This window comes from Pinus tabuliformis, chromosome 3_1 (assembly GCF_031772625.1).
Source record: "Pinus tabuliformis cultivar Carrire ecotype Pingquan chromosome 3_1, CPIR1, whole genome shotgun sequence".
NCBI classification, from domain to species: domain Eukaryota; kingdom Viridiplantae; phylum Streptophyta; class Pinopsida; order Pinales; family Pinaceae; genus Pinus; species Pinus tabuliformis.
Genome location: NC_142301.1, coordinates 805,738,083 through 805,759,520, shown reverse-complemented (window position 1 = coordinate 805,759,520; position 21,438 = coordinate 805,738,083).

Sequence of the window (21,438 nt, the reverse complement as noted above, 5' to 3'; positions counted from 1 at the left end):
CCAAGCACCGGTCTTAGCTACACCGGACTTCACAAAAACCTTTATTGTGGAATGTGATGCTTCAGGAAATGGAATTGGTGCTGTTCTAATGCAAGATGAAAGACCCATTGCTTTTGAAAGTCGTCCAATCAAGGGAAAGTTTTTAACAAAGCTATTTATGAGAAGGAAATGTTGGCAATACTCCATGCACTTAAGAAATGGCGACCCTACCTAATGGGAAGACACTTCAAGGTAAAAACGGATCATGATAGCCTTAAATACTTTTTAGAACAAAGATTATCCTCTGAAGAGCAACAAAAGTGGGTCACAAAGATGTTGGGTTATGACTTTGAAATCATCTACAAAAAAGGGAAGCAAAATGTGGTGGCAGATGCACTCTCAAGAAAGGATGAGGATGTGGAAGCATTGTTGTGTGCCATTTCTATTATCCAACCAGATTGGATAAACGAAGCAAGGGAGGAATGGAAGAATGACGAAGAAGTGTGGGCACTTATTCGAAAGTTACAACAAGATTCCAGTACGTCTGATACATTTAGCTGGCAAAATGATTCGTTATGGTACAAAGATCGCTTATACCTCTGTAAGAATTCCCAGCTAAAACAAAAGATTCTTATGGAATTGCACACTTCTCCCTTAGGAGGGCACTCAGGATTTTTAAAAACTTACCACAGGGTTAAGAAGGAATTTTTTTGGGATGGCCTTAAATCAGATATTCAAAAGTTTGTGGCGGAATGTTTGGTTTGCCAACAAAATAAAGTTGAAACAATTAAGACACCGGGTCTATTACAACCTTTATCCATTCCAAGCCAACGTTGGGAGGAGGTTTCAATGGATTTTATCACAGGTTTACCCAAGTCTGAGGGAAAGAGTGTCATCATGGTGGTAGTTGACAGACTTACCAAGTATGCACACTTTTGTGCATTATCACATCCATTTAAAGCCAGTACAGTTTCTACTGCATTTATGGAAACAATTCAAAAGCTACATGGAAACCCAAAGATTATTGTAAGTGACAGAGATCCCATTTTCACTGGAAATTTTTGGACAGAATTATTTTCTTGTCTTGGTACTCAGTTAGCTCATAGCTCATCTTATCATCCTCAATCTGATGGGAAAACTGAGATAGTAAACAAATGTTTGGAAGGATATCTTCGTTGCTTTGTATCTGATAAACAGACACAATGGGTCAAATGGTTGCCTCTGGCTGAATGGTGGTATAACACTTCCTTCCATACAGCAACAAAAATGACCCCATTTATGGCACTTTATGGGTATCAACCACCATCCATCACATCATATTTAAGAGAAAATTCTAAGGTTCAGGCAGTGGAACATCACATCGAACATCAACAACAAGTCCTCCAACTCTTAAAGGATAACCTCGTGTTGGCACAAAATAGAATGAAACAACAGGCAGATCAACATCGCAGTGAAAGAAGTTTTGATGTAGGTGATTGGGTATTCCTACGGCTACAACCATATAAGCAAATGTCCCTCAAGCAAGCTAAGAAGGATAATAAATTATCACCAAAGTATTATGGTCCGTACAAGGTGTTGCAAAAGATTGGTACTATGGCATACAAATTGGAGCTTCCTGCAGCTTCTCGATTGCACCCAGTTTTCCATGTTTCATGTTTAAAGAAGGTTATAGGCGACAAGCTCCCAGTTCAAACAATATTGCCAGAACTTGACGAGGAAGGAAAAATTATATTGGAACCGGAAGCAGTCACAGAAACAAGAACTCGACAGCTACGAAATCGATCAATTTCAGAGTATCTTATCAAGTGGAAGAACTTATCCGCTGAAGATTCCACATGGGAGGATGAGAATTTTATACAGAAGTATCCAGAACTACTCAAGCGTTGAGGACAACACTTTTTTGAAGGAGAGGGGCATGTTGGGTCCCTATAATACTAGTGATTACCCCATTACTATTGTAGTTGTACCCCTTATTAATATTGTTGTGCCCCTATTGCCCCCATATTGTTATTACTGTGCCCCATAGAATCCCTCTATTGTTATTTTTGTGGCTTTATATTATTATTTTTAGGTCGGCTGGGTTATATTGTGACTCCTTAGACTCCTATATATAGAAAGGAGGTTTTGTCATTTGAATCATCCAAGAATTTTTCATTTATGTAATGTAAAGGAGGTTGCCCCCTCGAAGAGGCTGAATTCTAAGGCGTTGATCTATCTTTTCTATTTTCTCTTGAGTTGGTTTCATAACAGTCTGCTTGGATGCAAAATGACCTCCACAAGGCCCATCATGACAGGTCAGAAGGATGTCAAAGAATTCCTCCTCCCTGAAACATCTTCTTATAATTTGATCTGTGCCTAGTTTGAAGAGATTGCCCCCAATCCAAGTGAATGTGGCACTCTTCCTCACAATCTTGCTTTTCTCTTTGGAGGACAAATTCGGTGGGAACTGTGTAGACAACAAGTAGTTTTATATGTCAGCAAACCATGGAGAGAGAAATAAAATGGTGAATAAGTGTTCATCTGGTAACTGATCATCAACCATTCCTTCCTCCCCTGCAGGCAAAGTTAATCTGGACAAAAAATCTGCAACAACATTCTCCTTGTCAGGGTTATCAACAATAGTTAGATCAAACTGCTGTAATTAAAGTAACCATCTAATAATCAAGGCATTCACATTTGGTTTATTCATCAAATATTTAATTGCAGCATGGTTAGTATGTACAAATTTTTGGTAACCTATAATGTAATGCCTAAATTTGTTCGATGAATGCACAACAACTAGGAGCTCCTTTTCAGTCACTGTGTAGTTCAATTTGGCCTTTGACATATTCTTACAAATAAAGTAAATGTCACAAGGAAAATTGTCATCTATCTAGCCTAGAGCTGCTCCTATGGCTTTGTGTGAGGCATCAACATGTATATGAAAAGGAAGGGCCCAATTTGGGCCTCGAAGAATAGGTGCAGTGGTCAACTTGTCCTTCAAAGTGGACAAGGCCTCTTGACAACTTTTTGACCATACAAATTCAAAGTCTTTGGCCAACAACCCAAATAAAGGAGAATCTAACTTGCTAAAATCGTTTATAAACCTCCAATAGTATCTAGCTAGGCCTAGAAAACTTCTGACATCTCTCTGTTTTTGCGGAGGTGGGACCCTTTGGATGATGGCTATTTTGTTTGGGTCCACCTGCAATCCTTGTTGGGATATTGAATGACCTAGAATAGTCCCTGCAGTCATCAAGAACTCACATTTTTTGGGACTAAGGGACATTTTCATTTCAATGCATTTGTTCAACACCTTACCTAAGTTGGACAAAGCCTCCTGGAAATCACACCCATAGGGTGTAAAATCATCCATATAAATCTCTACTACATCATGGACCAGCTTGGAAAAGATACTTAGGACTGCTCTCTGAAAAGTGGCAAGGGCGTTGCATAGGCCAAAAGGAAGGACCCTATAGGCGAAAGTACCCCAAGGACAAGTGAAGGTGGTTTTATCCTGGTCTTCTGGGCTGATTTGGATTTGATTGTACCCACTGAACCCATCTAGGAAAGAGAAAAACTTTTTCCCTGCTAGGCCATCTAGCACTTGGTCAATGAAAGGTAGATGCAAATGGTCCTTCTTTGTTGCTTTGTTTAACTCTATGTAATCGAGACAAATCCTCCACTTCCTATTTTTATTTGGAACCAAAACCAGAGGAGAGACCCACTCACTATCTGAGATAGGGTAAATGAATCCAGCACCTAGTAGCTTTTGCAATTCTTCTTTGACTATATCTTTGGGAGCTGGATTCATTCTCCTTTGGGGTTGTCGGACTGGTTTGCAACCTTCTTTGATATAAATGTGGTGAGTACACACTGAGGGGTGAACTCCCTTCATTTCCTTGTAACTCCAAGCAAAGGCATCCAGATGTTCCTTTAGCATGTTGCACAACTTTTCTTCTTGGTGTACAAAAAGAGATGGGTTGATTTTCAAGGTTCTCTCAGGACCAAATTCTATGGTTTTAACAATGGGTAGGGTTTGAATCAGCTAAGTATATATCAATCTGATGGTTGTTTTGGGTTTCCTTTACTACTTCCTCTAAAGACAATGTGCTGGCAGTTGGAATTTGGAGTATGTGTTCAATCAAATCATCTTCATCCGGTTGTCCTCCTCCCATGGTTGTTTCTAAGGTATAGAGTTGGGATGAATAAACTTCATCTTCTTCCTCCTCTTCCAGCCATAAAGGTAAGTCATGTTCTAGAGATGGCTGAGCAGGAGGGTACAAGACTAACTGCTTGGACATATGCCCATTTTTAATAGTCATATTTCTAGCCCTGCAACTGATGTAAGCATCGATAGTGGCTAACCAGTGCCTCCCAAGGATGAGAGGGTAAACAGTAAGCTTAGCCTTAGGCTAGAGGACTAGGAAATCTGCAGGGTACTCTAAAGAGTCAATGGAGACCATCACATCCTCCAAAATCTCCTCAGGGGTCACTATGGAATGGTCTGCAAGTTGCAAGATTGTTGTGGTCTTTCTTAATGAACCTTGGAGATTGAGCTTGAGCATGGTGTCCTTAGTCATCACATTAATTGCAGCCCCAAGATCAATCAAAGTGTGTGGGACAATGGTGCCATTGATGTGCACATCTACTACATGGCTTCCAAGGTCCAAATACTTTGGAAGAATTACCTGCCCCAGCATTAAGTCGGACATCTATCCAATGACATTAATGGTAGGTATGTCTCTTTTTCGCCGCCCTGGATGTTTGAAGCACTTATCCTTAATCAACTTGTTGTAAATAGGTACATATTTTATGGCTTGGAGAAGTGGAATTTTGACACATAGATTTTTCAATTCTCCTAAAAGTTTAGTCTCTTCTGGGTAGGCTGGACTGTATGAGTTAATCTCTCAAGAAAGGGTGGTGGATTTACTTTAGGCATTATTTCCTCTCTTTCTTCCTCGCTCTCCCTATGTGGGGGTAGAGGTTGGTTTTCTGGGAGTACTCTCCCAGATCTCAAGTTTATTTCCTGAATCTCCATAACATAAGTAGGATATGATGTCTCTCCATTGTATACTTGTTGTGCATGTCTGTTTTTCGGGTTCGGATTTGGCTGGGCAAGCATCTGGGGTTGTTAGTTGGAGCAAGGTGTAAAAATTTTTGTTGAGCAGGTGGTGGATGCAATAAAGCTGGAGTATTGTTGTATGGGGGCCTCCACCTGTGTGGCAGTGCATTCCACTGAGGCTGTGGCGGAGCATATGGCTGAAATGACTGGCTAGTCAGCTGGGAATGGTACTGAGGTGCAAAGGACCAAGGAGGAGGTGTAGACCAAGAAGGATGAGAAGGGGACCCCCAAGAGGGAATGGATGTGGTCTAGTTAGGGTTGTAATAGGCATGGGATGACCCTTGCATGCCCTGTTGTTATGGCCAAGGCCCATGAGGTCTCCTTTGATTTATGTAGCAGAGTTGCTCAGTCACCCCTTCAGTTCCCTGATACACAACTTTTAATCCAAGTAGAGAAGGGAACTTGTATGTGGAGTGGTTTTCTTCACATACTGAGCAGACTTCAATCAAGTTCAATGGACATTCATTCCTAGGGTGCCTCCTTGTGCATCTAGGGCAGAAAATGGCTAAGGCTCTCTCTACTTCCTCCTGTTTTCTCTTAATGTGCATAGTGTCCATCTATAGGGAAAGGGTTTGCAACATCTCACTCTTGAAATCTTCCAGCATGTTTCCAATTTCACCCTTGATGGATGTAGTGGAAGAGGATGGACTAGTCATTAGTTGACTACCCCTACCCTTTTTCCTAGCTGCCCTAGAATGGTTCCTAAATACAGTCTTCATATCTTCATAGGGTAGATGGTAGATGTCCCCTCCTGCTAGAAGGTTTAGGGTATCCAGAAGATCTTCCCTTACCCCTCTAAGCAGGAATAGCTTCAGTGACTTAGGGTCAAGTGTGCACCTATCCCTTTTGTAGCTAAGCTAGAATCTTTCTTCATAGTCCTCTAGGGATTCATCATGCCCTAACTTCATCCTAAAAATTTCTTCCTAAGTGTCTTTGGACTTGTAGTAGTCTTGATACTTGTTGTTGAAGGCTTGCTACATCTGAGCCCAAGTTGTGATGCTATCCCCAGGTAAACCCATGAACCAACGCAAAGCTGCATCCATGAGAGTGGATGAGAATAGTTTCAACTTCTTCTCATCTTTGGTGTAATCATAGGTTCTTCATATTACAACAAACTCAAACAGGAAAGTGTCTGGATCTTCTGAGGTCGGACCATGGAAATGAGGAAGAGAAGAGGGGCTTATATTCTTCATCTTGGTATCCCCACTAGTTTCTCTGATGAGAAAGGCACCCTCAACTCTTTCTCTATTTCTTCTATCATTTATATTTTCAGCCATTGGGTCAGTTGGAATGGGTTCTTCTTCTTATTGTCCCCCTGTAAGCTCTTCAAATATCTTTAGTTGTTCACCTAAGGGTTCCTCCAATTCACATCCACCGAAGAAGAGGAAAGGTTGGTTGTTTGAAGCGGTAGGGGTATTTGGAAAAAATTTCCCTAAGTTATCCCTATTCCTACGAGGCATGAAAAAAAGTGTTTTTGTTTTGTTTTGGTTTTTTTTTCAAGCTTTGAAAATAATTGCAGAATTGAAAGTGCAAACTGAATGAAAACTAACTGCTTGAATGAAAACTAACTTATTGAATTGAGGCTTATGTGATCCATAACAAGTTTATGAGAAATGTTTCTGGCGATAATCACATTAAAATTCATTTCTCGACGAGTTTCAAACCAACAAATGTGGTTAATCACCAGGACAAGATGAAGAACCAGATCATGGCAACAAATTAAATAGAGAGACCTATCATTCAAACGGCTAGAAAGAAACAACTAATTTTGACCAAAGGAAACGATTAGAATTGACTGGACTACAGCTAAATTTGACTGGACCAAGAGTTAGGGGAAATTTTATTAATTGGTTAGTTAATTAATTAGTTAATTTGTTAGATTTAATAATTTTTATTTAAATCAAATGTAACTAAATATATTTGTTAATAAATAACTAAAATTATTCATGAACCTAAATTGAGAACATTAAAATTTTAATCCTCTATACAACTAAATCAACTATATGTAAAAACCTATATTATCATGGGATAAATTAAGGTAAAATTGAAAGTTTATTAACTAAATAATTAGTTAAATTAAATTAGCTAACTTGTTTATCATGTATATTTATTTAAATAAATAAGTATTATCCTCTTTTAATTTATATAAATATTCATATATGAGGGAGCTAGGATAAATATTAATATATGTTTATTAAATAATTAAGTAATATGTTTATCAAATGATTAATTAAATATGTAATATGTTTATTAAAAATATCTGTTTATATTTAAATATATATGTTACTAAATATGTTAATTAGTTAAAACGTTTATTAAGTTTATATAATTTACATATATATGCTTATAATTCTTTATGTGTATGAAACAAAAAAAAATATATATATATATATATATATATAAAAGAACCTAACCTAATGATTATTAGGATCAAGGGAAGTATTGAAACTTATTAATACAAATCTATATGACAGAATAAGTAAATGAACAATTCAAAAGAGAATGGAACAAAAGGGAAATTCAAATGATGTAGAAGCCGAGGAAAAAAAATATATAATTAAATAAAAAGAGAAGGGGGGCGGGGGCTAGGAAGAGAGGGCAGGGATCCAACATGTGCAAAGAAGACTAAGCATCATATATTCATTGAGGAGGCCAAGGTTATAGCTAAGATTGCTCATTTTCATCACCGCAAATTTAGGGAAGCCATAGAAATTGAAAGAAGGCCAAATAATCTCAACAGGGAAGACCACTGGAAAATTGCAGTTGTTGAATCCCTTCCCTCTGCTCCTAGCCCTCATCCCCCCTTCTCTTTTTATTTATTTATTTATATATTTTTTTCCTCGGCTTCTACATCATTTGAATTTCCCTTTTGTTCCCTTCTCTTTTGAATTGTTCATTTACTTATTCTATAATATGGATTTGTATTAAGAAGTTTCAATACTTCTCCTAATAATCATTGATTATTAGGTTAGGTTCTTATATATATTTTTTATTTTTAATGATTTTTTTTAACATAATATATAAATTTATATCTATATATATATATATATATAGATACCCATAAAAAAATTATAAGCATATATATGAAAATTATATAAACTTAATAAACATTTTAACTAATTATCATATTTAGTAACATATATATTTAAATATAAACATATATGTTTAATAAACATATTACATATTTAATTAATCATTTGATAAACATATTACTTAATTATTTAATAAACATATATTAATCTTTATCCTAGCTCCCTTATATATGAATATTTATATAAATTAAAAGAGGATAATACTTATTTATTTAAATAAATATACATGATAAACAAGTTAGCTTATTTAATTTAACTAATTATTTAGTTAATAAATTTTTAATTTTACCTTAATTTATCCCATGATAATATTGGTTTTTACATATAGTTGATTTAGTTGTATAGAAGATTAAAATTTTAATGTTCTCAATTTAGGTTCATGAATAATTTTAGTTATTTATTAACGAATATATTTAGTTACATTTGATTAAAATAAAAATTATTAAATCTAACAAATTAACTGATTAATTAACTAACCAATTAATAAACTTTCCCCTAACTCTTGGTCCAGTCAAATTTAGTTGTAGTCTAGTTAATTCTAACCGTTTCCTTTGGTCAAAATTAGTTGTTTCTTTCTAGCCGTTTGAATGATGGGTCTCTCTATTTAATTTGCTACCATGATATGGTTCTTCATCTTGTCCTGACGATGAACCACACTTGCTGGTTCAAAACACGTCGACAAATGAATTTTGATGTGATTATCGCCAAAAACAAAACTCATAAACTTGAAAACTAACTTGCAGAATGGAAAGGAAAGCAAAGAATGATGAATGGAAAAGAAATCAATCTAAATTACTTTTGTAGAAATGAATGAAAACTAACTTGCAGAATGGGAAAGAAAGCCAAGAATGTTGAATGGAAAAGAAAGCAATCTAAATTACTTTTGGAGAAATGAAGCTAATAGCAGAATATCAGAGACGAGAAATGGAAGAAAGAAAGTAGTAATCACATACTACTCAGATACCTCCCCGGCAACGGCGCCAAAAAAAGTGATGAGCACTAGTATTGCAGTAAGCATGTTGCAACTCATGGGGTACCAAATTTACTTTATCAACTCAGGGTTCATACAAACTTGGAGGTGACAGTGTTGTATACACAAGTAAATGTGATGGGTCTGCTCTTTGTCATTGCTAAGATGGCAATAGACCACTAAGGTTTTTCAAACCAAACTTCTATGGATTCAGAAGAAGCTTGATTACCAATGAGGAAAAGAGAAATCTACACTAAGAGAAAGCTTGTCTACTACAGTAAGGAAAAATACTGAAATCAAATGCTTAAACACACCATTTTCTAACTAATTACTGAGAGGCTATGCTTCAAAAGAATGCTAAGTTAACATGTATGCAATCCTACTGTCCTAAGCATGAAAATTCAAAACATCAAACATTCTACTGCTGTGCATGTAAATGAATAAAATAAATTAGTTTTTCATTTTGTCCTTTTTTATGTGAAAGTGTGAAAGCTAATCTCTTTTGGTGATGTGGCAGGTGGCTTAGGGATGATGGTGAATGGTCATAGGACTTGGGATACCAGTAGGAGTCCTCTTCTAGATTTCTAGAGGAATTTTCCTCAATTCGGCCTCAAAACAGGCCACTATAGGTAACCTACAAGATGTCCTAATGCGTTCTATAGGATGTCCTAAAAATCTACAGGATCCCCTGTATTTCTACAGGATACAGCCGAGAGAAAAAGGAGGGATGTTTAAGGTGATGGAAGGCTTAGGGAATGTGGTTGGTGGATGGAATGAGGCAATGGAGTGCCCAAGACCACTTCAGAACTCAAAACCAGAGTGTGAGATGGCTGGATTGGCTCAACAAGCTTGGAGAAGTATTCTTGTGAAATGATGAAATTGGTGAGGGTTTAAGTGAAAGGAAGGAATGATCATGGATGGATGAGGTTCGAATGAGGTTGCTTATCATGACATCTCTATGTACTGCTGAAACTCCTGCATTGCATCAAACATTGACATATATCCAAAAATCATGTAAACAAGAAGAATTTCTATTATCTAAGGAAAACATAATTTCATGAGCTAGCTGCCTACTTCATGCATGAGGAAAACTTGCAGAATAAGATGGAACATTGATGAGATATAATGTAAGACTGAAGATAGAAGAAATGATAAATAAATCCTACTCTTGAAAATTGATCAAATGTTGGCCTAAGTACAGAAAAACCCTAAATTCCATGAGAAAATAGAATTCTGTCTTTTTGGGGCAGCATAGGATTTCTTTCCTCAAACCATGATCCCTGAAGGAAGGAGTGAGTCCAAAACCACCTACTGACAAATTTTTGATGATCCTTTATCTCTTCTAAGCTACTGCTTAAGTAAAGCACAAATGGAAGAAAACTAATCAAATCTACAACTACTTGCAATGAAATAATTCTAAAGACAATTTGAATATGAAATCAACTAAACATACAAATACAAGAAGAGAAGCCTTTGCTACTAGGGTTGGGCTCTAACCCAAGAGTTTCAGCCCTCTGAGTTAACTCAATGCTGGATCAAGGAAATGCTCATTCTCATTATCAAATCAGAAAATTACAGAACCATGTCTTCCACAAGTCTTGAACTCAAAAATGACTAGTGTTTTTATAACACAAATTTGAATCCTAATGAGGCTCTAGGACTCGTTATTTATACAACTGAAGTCTCCAATGACTTCCTTAAATCTAGGGAGGCTCACCTCCCAAACTCGAGATAAACTAGCTCTTTAATTATCACTTGCTCGGCTGCCTTTTGATCTCCATTACTTGGTTTCTTGTACTCCGAGCTAGTGTGATAGGTGGAGGAATATTAGAGTGAGGGAGGAGTAAATGAGGAGGATCTACCTCCTACAATCTCTCCTCCTTGTCTCATTCGAGTTTCAGCCCTTAATTAGCCAAAATTCCACGATTTTCTCTAACAAACCTGCAATCAATGCGCATTAGTCCACTAGGCATAATATATCACTTTGACTCATCTCATTAAACAAAATACAATCAAAATATGTAATAAATTGTGAGAAGGGTTGATTTGACTAAGCTAGGAGGTGGATTAAGGTCCATATAGTTACCCAATGATGGGGCTTATCATTGTTCAGATTGATCCTATGGAAACATAGGATGATGAGGTCCAGACATAGGAGATGCCTACCTACATTCCCCTAGTAAGGGAAGTGGTCATTAGGAAATTGCAAAATGAACTAGTTAAGACTCAACAGGAATTGACTCGGCATAAAGAGGAAGTAGTGCCCCTACGAGTACACCAGGAATTGAGGAAGAAATTTGAGGCACTCATAGTCACAGAGGATGATACTTTCACTCATTACAATAATGAACAAAAGAAAGTCGAAAAAGCATAGGTCAAGTTACAAAAGGCTAAAGAGCAATTGGAGATTGTTTGCTCTCTTTACTCAAATACCCTATCATGCCAAGCTCCTGCCACCAACTATGCATTTTTCCTGCTAGAAAGGTACCTCTTACTAAAGATCAAAGCTGTTAAAGCTGACAAGTTAGTGGAAATCAAGATCACCCCAGACTTCATCAAGTGCTTTAAAGAACAAAATGAACAAGTACATCTCCTCTTTTGTGAATTGTACATGCATAATTTCTTTTTAGAAGATTATGTAGACAACAATCCTAGCCCCTTCATAGGGGATATCCAATTCCAAGCATTTCTTTCCTTTTCCACTGACTAGATCAAATGGGCTAAAGCCCATAATATTTTTCAAAAGAGAGAATATGGCACCAACCTATGGGTTAGGGGAGAACCTACAAAAACCATGCATCTCTCTATCAAGCACAAACAATTCACAAAACGAACAAGTGTTGTGGGCCAATTAGGGACGTTCCACACAGACATTATACAAGCAAGGAAGGAGTACTTCCAGGAGATAAAAGAAGAGGATTTGTCTGCATCTAGACAAAGATGGGAAGCCTCTAGTGATACTGTTAGGAACAGAGAACCATTTGGATTCTGGAATTTCAAACCTGTCTCCACTCACTCACGTAAATACAGGAACATGGTCTTAACCATGGGCCCTGAGTGGATAGGGTGCCAATATAGAAGTCCAATTATATGGTATCCTCTAGATGGGTACCACAGTGATTATAACTTGTTAGATCATCAAGTGAACCAGGCCTTTGCAATGCTCAAGAAGAAAAACGTTTTCAGAGTATATAAGGAGGAGGTATGTCCTGCCTATTCCTTAACTCAACTGCAACTTACCCATATGATTGCATGAGGAAATGCAATAAGGTAAGCAAGGGAGTATGTTGGGCCAAGAAAAAAGTATGTTTTCTCCTCATAAATAGCTTGATTAAGCATTTGCCTTCACATGTTTATCTTCGTCTTATCGATAAAAGTAGAGGAAACAACAAATGAAGTTGGGTAAAATTGAGTAGTAACAAATTAGATAAATATGGGAACAAAAAACTGACTTTCACTATCTTTATGTGTAGAGATGCGAATTGGATGATGGTTGTTCAATTGATAGATCAAAAACATCTAGTAAAGGAAAAAGACTACATCTGGGGCAAGGAAGACAGTGGAAGACCGAGTATACCAATGCTATTTTATGATGAAATTAGATCGATTGTTGCGAAATCCTCAGGATCCCCTAATCCTGAAGATTCACATCTATCTATTTACTTTTCCAAATTTTATATAAAGTCAAAAGGCGAATTGAACAACTAGTTTAGGAATTCACAGATTGTAACTATTCTTTTGGACATATAATACTTTCATCTTGGTGATGTTGTAACTCTGTTACTTATTTTAATGAAGAAGACTACGTTTAATTAATAATCGTATTCTGAGTATCTAACAGCGGGGACTTCTGGAGACTTTGTGCCCAGTCAAGAGAAGATCTACTGCTTCAACTGTGTTACAATCATTTATGTTTATTCTTTATTGTTTATTATTATTAGTTTGTGAAGTTAGTATCATTATGATTACCGTGAGGATTGACAATTGTGATTTTCATTTGCAGTTCATTCGAGATTCAAGATTTAGTTGTGTGTTACATATGCGTGATGCTCTTTATTAAATTGGTTATGTTAATTCCATCATTATATTGATGTTCATTCTAAGTAACGTTATCATAGATTCAAAGTTAGAATTGATTGCTTTCCATGATATGCTTATATGGTTATTTGTTGTTCAATTGTCATAGGTCCCTTTCATGTTAAATGAGTTAGTTTCAATACCAGTTAAGATTCCCAAGTGTGATTCTTTCTATTTGTATTAAGATTCATTTGATTTCAGAATAGATTAAGTAGAATTGCAAAGTATGTTAAGAATTCCTTTCAGAGTTGTTTGGATTGAATTTAAAGAGATAGACATTAGCAATTGCAACGATTCTAATTTCTTTCATTATCATTTGACCTCTAAATTCACTGCATATATAGTGCTGACACTATCAAAATAGAAATATTTTCTCTGGGTTGAGGATTAATGTAGGAATTACGATTGCTTGTAATAAGACATCTTAGTGCACCAACAATTTCCACCAATGAAAAAGTAGGAGATTTATGCACATTGTGTTGCCATGTATGTTAAAAGGAATGTCAAATGACAATTAGGTTTATTCTTGCAATGAACTTGGAATTTTCCATAATTCCTATAGCAACCAGGTTTGCGCATAAATCACATAATCATAACCTAAAACATATCATCAGGCTAGCTCAAAAATACATGTTATCATAAATCATGCTCATAATTTAAAGGTTTAGAGGATCAATTAAAGCATAGGTGCTTATCTTGATTTGGTGGCTTCTTCTTTTCTCATACATGCATGGTGTCAATTTCCTACCTTGGAAAGCACCTAGATGATATCATATCATCCATGGCCAAAATGTTGATCCAAAGTGGTTGATCCAATGCTCTAGGTACCCTCCAAACTATTTGTCAAGGTATCAGCTCAACACTCATGCTACTTTAGGGATCCTAGTACCCTCTAGGATAATTTCCAAGGTACCCACCGAACAATCATGCTAGATCACAGTCATGCTGCTCCAGGCTCCAAGTACCCCCTAGGTTAGTTGCCTGGGCACCCACTCCATAGTCATGCTGGTCGGTTTCCAAAGCAACAAGAGAATCCAGAGGCTCACCTCCACCCTAAATCATCAAGGAAATCCATAGGTTTATACCTCCACCCAATGATGATCATATATATAATCCCACCCGCGACTATGGGCACTACCAAACTAGGTAGTGTTCTACTGATAGAGATATTGGGAAGCCAAAGGCTATCCCACCTCAACCCAGAAACAATGCACAATACATGGACCCAGACAAGTAAAAAACACATATACATATACACATGGTGCCATACCACAAACACATAACATGATGCGACATACATTTATCACAACACACATATGACATGGTACAACGTATACACATGTACACATGTATGACACATGGACATATACACAAGGAATAAGGGAATCCATAGGTTTATACATCCACCCTCAAGTCAAGACAAGAATTTATAACTTTGTTTGAGCTCCACCTGATACAAAACAAGATTCCAACGTAATTACTCCACCTTCTTGTCTCTTATTCATTGTACTACGTGCATTTGTATTTGCATTAAATAACTATAGTCCATCAATTTTCCCCAGGAACTACTCCTAACAAAACTTTTAAGTCAAAATGGCATCCTCATATATACATATGTGTCAACATAATCAGGTATACAATATATAAGTACATGTGCAACTAAAATTAGGGTTAAGAGAACTCCCTTTTAGCATTTTGTTTTTCATCATTTCTATAGACTAAACTAGCCTACTTAATTGTCATATCACATTCCACTTACCCTTTTTCTTTTGGATATGCCTGTTATAGTTAGCATTATGATACGTGTTGTACTTGATGGAAACCCACTTCTAGTAGAACAACTCACTTGTATATGGTAACTATATGAATCTACATAACTAGATGAATCTACAGGAGAGATATCAGGTGTGACAGAATGCATGGCAGTTGTGTTTACAGATGTGACAAAATGCAGGGTAGTTCAAAGGAATCAATTTAGAAGTAATATGGCAAATCAAATTATAACAAGTCTATTCAGAGGGAAAAAAGTAATGGTACAAAAAAAAATAGGATGAAGGAACAAAGGACTACAGGTCATAATCAAGAAATTGAAGAAAGAGAATGGTTTAAGAAGTATATGCTGGTTCACCTTGTCCAACTAGCGTATACACACGAGCTCATGGAATAGAAGAAGCGTATACGTATGCACGCACTTTCACAGAAAGAAAAGCACGTATGGGATGGAAAATCAAGGTTTTGGTCCGCAGTTTTGGTCCAAGGTATTGGTCCGAGGTATTGGTCCAAGGTATTGGTCTGAGGTATTTGGTCCAAGGTATTGTTCTGAGGCATTTGGTTTGAGGTATTGGTCCTAAGTGTTTTTTGTCCAAGGTATTGAGAAAGGCCTAAAACTATATAAGGTGGAGAAGATCAAAGGGATAAGGGCACAAGTAATGAATATCTTATGAAGTGTTAGATCAAAAGAAAATATGCATGTTATGGGTTTCTGATGCTTTGCTTGATCTAGACTAAATATGCACCTGAGTGTTTGATGATGGATGAGATCTAATGATGGATCAAGATCATAATGACTTATCATTATGTGATCTGATAATGGATGGGCTAGATCTGATTGCTAACACATGTTTTATCCTTTATATGTGATGATCTGGGTATATCTGAAGTTGGGAATTGCAGCGAAGTTATAAGTAAGTATTTGTAGATCTATACGCTGGTTCGCTTTGGCAAAGGTGCGTATACACGCTGGTTCGGCTCTTCCAAGTAGCGTATGCAAAAGAAAAGCTTGATGTTCAAGGATGACTGGTCTATCATATCAGTGCTGCTGTTTTACTGCTATCTATCAATGAAGTCTTCTTAGATCTAAAAGTAAAACTGAATGCACAAAGAGTTTGTGTCTCATTGATTAATTGATTGAGAAAGAAGGGTGATCCTTGTTGCTATCTATTTAGAACTCTATAATATGAAAATGGATCTTCGGAATGTCACTGATTGCTACAGTTTGTGGTTAAGAGGTTTTATGATTCAGTATCTTTAGAGGTATATGCAGGTTGGGCAAAAGGAAGTAGCGTATACATGCAAGTTTGCTTCATTAAAGGAGTGTATACATTCTAACACATGACTTTTGAGGTTACAGTTAGTACTGGTTGTTGATGTAGTGTTCTGAGTTTAGATCTGTGTACTAGTTACAGTGATCTGTCTATTCTAGTTGAATGGTTGAATTTCATTAAGTTTGAATGAATGGTTGATTCAGTTGTGTCAGAGGTTAAGTGATTATTTGATTCAGTTGTGTCAGAGGTTTAGAGGTTTTAGCGATTGATTGTTTTAGTTATATCAGAGATTGATGATTGGGTTTTAGTTATATCAGAGATTGATTGGGTTTTAGTGATTGGTTGATGCAGATGTATTTGATGGTTGTATTGCAGTGGCGGTTTATTTTGAGCTTCAATGTTACTAATGGGACCAATATGAAAATTTGATTAAACAAGGCCTTCAGATTGTGGTGTTGTGTTCCAGGAGTATCGAGTCTTAAAATTTATGAAACATGGTCCCTGGGGGAAGAGAGAAGGTTGTAACCTTCTGTAGGCTGGCACCTATGTACTGGTAAACATATCAGCCAGTACAAGAGCCAGGGGGTTAGAGCTCCCTTCTAGTAGTAGCTAGAAAACGAGTGAAGGTTGGAGCCTTCTGTAGGCTGGCACCTACGTACTAGTAAATGGATCGACTAGTACAAGAGCCAGGGGGTTGGAGCTCCCTTCCAGTAGCAGCTAGAAAACGAGTGAAGGTTGGAGCCTTCTGTAGGTCGGCGCCTATGTACTAGTAAACGGATTGACTAGTATAAGAGCTAGGGGGTTGTCGCTCCCTTCCAGTAGAAGCTGGAGAATGAAAAAACGCTGTAGCCTTCTGTAGGTGGGTTCCTGCATATTGGTATGAGTCTGCACCAGTACAAGATTGTAAACATGTTTTTCTTATATTAAAAGAAGACAACAACAGGTGGTTTTTGTCCCGCATTGGGTTTCCACCTTAAATCTTGGTGTTCATGTGTGTTTCTTATGTGTGATGGTTTGTTATGTTATTACTGCACATGGTTACTATTTATATGGTTAATGAAGTATTGATGCATTGATTAAAGATAAACATATGATGAATTAACTGAATCATAAGTTTGTTGGATATACGCTGGTTGCCTTAAACACAGTTGCATGTACACGCGAGTTACCTTCATTGAAGTAGTGTATATAAATCAGAGTATGAAAAGAAAAAGTTATTGATTTGACTAATATTGATTCACCCCTCTCTCAGTATTATTTCCAACAATTGGTATCAGAGAAGGTCCTTTGGTAAAAGCTTGATCGCTTGAAGGAGATCCGTAGTAATAATGGGAAAGAAGCTAAAGAAGAAAGCACCTCAAAAGAAGAAGACATCTCAAAGGAACTATGACAGTGGGAGAGACGATTGGCCTTAATGTGCAAGCAACTCTTTAGATTCAGAATTGCCTCAGAATCAAGACAAACAAGCAAAAGAACTATCAGATGCTTATTTATTGTCCTCTGGTGATACATTTCTCTGTTCATTTGAAGATAATGAAAGTGACAGTGAAACAACTGAATTTTCTCTTATGGGTGAAAGATAAAGAAATCAAATAGAGGTAGAATTTAAAAGGGTTACAGATAAAATTAGAGATCAAAAAGATATAATTGATAAAAGGGAATGCTCCTACAATGAAGAAGTTACCGGATTAAAATCTCAGTTGGAGGAAGGAAACAAGGTAAGGAAGTAGTATAAGGAAAAGGAAGATCAATCTCAAAGGCTGCAGGTAAGATAAAGAAATCAAATAGAGGTAGAATTTAAAAGGCTCATAGATACAATTAGAGATCAAAAAGATATAATTGATAAAAGGGAATGCTCCTACAACGAAGAATTTACCGGATTAAAATCTCAGTTGGAGGAAGGAAACAAGGTAAGGAAGTAGTATAAGGAAAAGGAAGATCAATCTCAAAGGCTGCAGGTAAGATAAAGAAATCAAACAGAGGTAGAATTTAAAAGGCTCACAGATACAATTAGAGATCAAAAAGATATAATTGATAAAAGGGAATGCTCCTACAACGAAGAAGTTACCAGATTAAAATCTCGGTTGGAGGAAGGAAGCAAGGTAAGGAAGCAGTATAAGGAAAAGGAAGATCAATCTCAAAGGCTGCAAGATGAAGTGACATCATTGAGAAATGAAGTGAATGAAAAGGACACAACAACCAAGGAACTTATAGAAAGAACCAGCTACTGTGAAGGTCTTGAAGCTGTGGTCGTTTCTCTAAAAGAAGATCTCAAAAATTCAAATAAGAAGAATGAAGAACTACTCCAAGCATTTGAAGAACAAGAAAATGAAGTTCTCGAATTAAGGCAACAAGTGGAAGAAGGAAGAAAAGCTGAAGAAATCATGAAGAAGCAATATCTTGAAAAGGAAGAGCAATATCAGGTTGAGGTAAATATCCTAAAAGTTAAATTAGAAGAAAAGGATAAACTTTTACGATTTCAAGATAGTACTAAGATTTTGGATGATATTCTTAGTAGTCAAATGTCTCCTGCCATCAAATCTGGTCTTGGTTTTCATGAAACTGTTAAAGGTGAATCTAGCTCACAAACTGAAGCAAGGAACTCTAGTGTAAAATATGAAACACTCAACAAGGAGATAAGAGGTCAACCTCATCAACAACCAAGGAAAGAAAGTATTCATTGATTCTTTCCTCTGATGAAAATGTTGAATGTTTTATATGTCATAATTTTGGACATGTTGCAGCAAGATGCAGAAGTAGAATGGTTCAAGCTAATAACTGTCACACAAAAAGATCATCAGCTTCCAGGTACTTTAAGGGATATTGTTTTTCTTGCAATATGTTTGGTCACAAAGCCATTGATTGCTATAGAAGGAATATGAAACATATAAGATTTTATGTTTGTAACAAGTTTGGGCATATAGCAAAAGAATGCGGGAGCAAATTTCGGCCAACTTACAAAAAGGAACAAACATCATCGCATTCCAAGGTATGGAAGAAGAAGGAATTACAGTGAGAAAGATGTGGCATAGCTCAATATACAGACAGAATAGACTTAGAAAGAACTAAAGGTATAAAAATTTAGTGTCCTAGTTCTCATACGCAGTTATCACGAAGACAAGGCACATATATACGTGAGTTCTAAGCTGCACAGTCGGGTATATGTTGGTTTAATGAAGAAGCAGTGGGACAAACTCAGAAAAATGATCTGATATGATTCAAATAATTATCATTTATCTTTTTTGTCTTGATGATAGATGACTATAGTCTGTGGATGTTATTTAGAAGTGCTTTTGATCCTCATAAGTTGTTGATAAATTGATGTATATCTAATTGATGATGATGCCTTGATATTTCTTACTGATATATGCAATGATCAGACAATGAACATGTGGCACAGGTTCAGGGGGAGAATATGTTATGCTTCTAATATTGCATTATTGGAATTATGTTTGGAATTCTTATCAATGGTGATGATGCTTATGTGGCTAAAGTGTTTAAATGATACATCATGCTATGTTGCGGTTATAAGTTGCCTATGATGATGATACTTGTATTGCTTGGGGTTACATAGTTGTTATTCAGATCAGATTTATGGGTGATTGTGGATGACTTTTGATGATGCATACAGTACATATATGTTGCTTACATGGTGATCTTCATAAGGACAAGGAGAAGTACAAAGCTTGAGTACACAACTTCATTATTTGATGATGAGCCACTCATTTCTTTTATGACATTGTCATCATGCCTTCAAAGATGCATAAAGTTCATATGGTGCAGGATTCCTATAGTTCTTGGCTCTCACATGGTTGAGGATTGTTGTTGTTGATGGTATCAAGAAAGCTTGACAAATAACTATGAGCTCATGGTTTTCTAGATACATAGTTGATGGATACACATGATGTTGGATACATGGATGATTACTTAAGTTGTATATTGATAAATATCGCTGGTTGGCCAAGAGAATGGTGTTAGTGCATGTCTCATGAAGACATAGCTATTTGAAGACATGGATATTCAGAGACATGGATTACTTAGTCACATAATGATGATGACTTCTTACTTTATGACATGTTGATTATCATGGTTGATGCTTATCAAATGTGGGATGTTCCCTAGTGATGATACATGGTTGACATATTGAGGGCTCTTGCGGAAAGATCATTCAGTTCTTGATGATGATGTTATGATCATAGATGATGACTATGGTGTTTTCACATACATATGATATGATGTGAATGATTTTGTGTTACTGCTTGGAGATATGACATATGCTTAGTTGATTCATGGAAGGTTATGATAAGGCTCTTTCTACTAAGGAAACAGAGCAAGTTGATCTTGATGTGATCAAGAGGATGAGTTGATATCTATATGCAACATACTTTTTCACAGGTTGATAATAATTACATTCTAATATCTTGGGAACTAATGATGGACATATATAGATTGATGGTGTGGATGATAGATGCTTATGGTGCAAATCATATATGGTGTATGATAGTTGGTGATGACTATCATGGTCTTGTTTATATCTTTGGTCTTTGTTAAAAATGTCATGTATATCATTTGAGGTAAAGGTCATGTAAAGGCCCATGATGTAATAATATGTCTTTGTTTGTCATAGTCTTTTAATGAGTCCTTTTGGTAATATAATGTAATTTATATCCCCACTATGCATGGGAAGGATGATGTAATAATTGCTATATTTCATTCATTATAAAAATTTGGTATATCCCCACTTGGTTGGGTAGATGAGTCAAATTTGGTATATCCCCACTTGGTTGGGAGATGGATGTATGTATGAGTCATTGGTAATAGGAAGGTCATACTCACATAGTTAAGTTATAGAGTCATGCTATTTTTTTTAGAAAATATATTTGCAGACTCTGCATGTGCTCAGGGGAAGCATGGATGGTATAGTGCATCTCAGCATGTACAAAGGGGGAGTTTAATCAAAGAATTTAGCATGTGCCTAAGGGGAGCATGATCAATGTTCATATTCAGCTGTTCAGATATGAAAGTCTTCATTTTGGTCAACCCTTTACCCTTGATATCAAAGGGGGAGAGTATCTTGGTCCTTCCTTTTCCCTTGATGTCAAAGGGGGAGAGTATTTTGGTGTTGCTCGTTATCTCTAACAGTTTCTATAGCTTGCAGTAATCAACACCAAT